The sequence below is a fragment of the Fukomys damarensis genome, unplaced genomic scaffold (assembly GCF_012274545.1).
Source record: "Fukomys damarensis isolate Sample0158 unplaced genomic scaffold, DMR_v1.0_HiC HiC_scaffold_22, whole genome shotgun sequence".
NCBI lineage: Eukaryota > Metazoa > Chordata > Mammalia > Rodentia > Bathyergidae > Fukomys > Fukomys damarensis.
The window spans coordinates 1,266,794-1,268,733 of record NW_022900934.1 but is presented as its reverse complement, the minus strand read 5'-3'; positions in this window follow the sequence as shown (position 1 = coordinate 1,268,733).

Here is a 1,940-nt window from a genome sequence, read left to right as displayed (position 1 = left end):
GCAGCGGCAGGGCCAGCCTTCAACCCAAGTGCCCCCAGACCAGCCAGCCCTTGAACAGCCATCACGCCCCTGATGTCCACCTGAAGCTCCAGGCCAACTCTGATGGGATACCCAGGTCTGGGTTTCATTCACCGTGAGGCCACGCTCACTGTTGCAGTGTGCAATTTGCAGACCTGTCCAGAGCCCCACAGCTTCAGGGGTTCACCGCTGCCCTTTCAGAACATAGGGCAGAGTGGCCCAGGCACCAGTCAGGAGAGAGTTAAAAGGCAAAAAGCAAGGCTCAGGGGCCAGCACCCAGAAAGTTCTTGAGGTGTCCCATGGCTAAAACTGGAAGACTGCATTCAGTTCACAGTGTCACTGGTTCCCCCACTGTTAGACCTGTCAGCTGGCATCTCGGTGGGGCTGGAAGCAGCTCCCCAGCAGTTAGCCTCAGGCCAAACCTAAGATTCAGGTCTGAGCTGCACCTAAGTTTTTTGAAACAAGAAGGTGGCACATCATTTCTGAAGAAGCTGCTTACCTGAGTGGCCCTCAGCAGATGTCAGGTGTTCTGACTGCAGTGGGAAGAAAGGGCGGCCGCCTCTGGCCCCGGGGTATCCCCAAGGACGCGCTTCTCTCCTTTCAGCCTGTGTGGGACCATCCCTGTGCTTCCTGCCTCCAAGACTTCGTGCGCTCCCTCCCCGTGACTCCCTTCCACGGATAATGGAGAGACCCGCAAGGGCACGGGTGTTCTCCCCACGCAGAGAGGCTTCCGTGACCGCACACTGATGGATCTGGAGAAGCAAAGCCCACGCGGCACACTGAAGGGCCTCACGGCAGGGAGCTCCCCCCCACCTAGTGGCAGGGACCAGGAAGACTGCCCGGGCGGAGGGGAGGGCGGGGACCGGGGGCCGCCCTGCGTGCACGGGGAGGAAGGACCACTGAGGAGGGAATTCTCGGGGTCAGGCACCCTCGGGGAGGCCGACCACGGACCGAAGCAGGGACAGGCCATCTGGGGGTGTTGGGGCCAGACTGTTGCGAGCAGGGAGCAAGGATAGTAATACGAGTAGGCAGACGCCAAATGCCTTTCTGAATGCCTTTGATCACACAATACACACTTCTACTGACTACCGCCCGGCACTACTGACTACCGCCCGCCCGGCAGTTGCCACTCCCTATATCTGCACAGATCCGAGGAGCGCGACTTCCTTATCCTGTAAGGTGATTCGTGGTTCAGCGTCGGCTGTGGCCAGTGCCCTCACCTCTGGGGGTGCACTCAGGGCTGGTGCCTCCAGATGTCCTGGGCGAGAGTCTTGGCTGTGACCTCGTGCAAGATCCCCTATGCGGCCAGTGGCCACCAAGTCTCCTGATCACCGAGTGCGACGAGCTGGTCTTCTGCGCCCTCTTTTATACTGTTCTTATGTCTGTGTGGCACTGATTCGGGCTTATCTGTTACATTACATTACTTCATACACGAGGGTGTTACAGGTGCTTATCATATCAGGGGGCCAACTCCTACACACACACATGTACACCCATTCTGCAGGGACTCTGCAGCGGCTTTCCCCGCTTATCAGTCTTGTTCAGTCATGGCCTCTGTCACGGCCTCAGGCTCAGTGACAGCTGTCATTGGAAAAGGATGGGCTTATCTGTTACATTACATTACTTCATACACGAGGGTGTTACAGGTGCTTATCATATCAGGGGGCCAACTCCTACACACACACATGTACACCCATTCTGCAGGGACTCTGCAGCGGCTTTCCCCGCTTATCAGTCTTGTTCAGTCATGGCCTCTGTCACGGCCTCAGGCTCAGTGACAGCTGTCATTGGAAAAGGATGTAAATTATATAATGAATTTTGCACACAATGTTTGCTCTCCACACAGACCCCCTCCGTGAAAAACCTCCAGGGCTCCCTTAGGGGAGCCCTCCGGCTGGGGTGCTCCGAGCGGCCGCAACTCC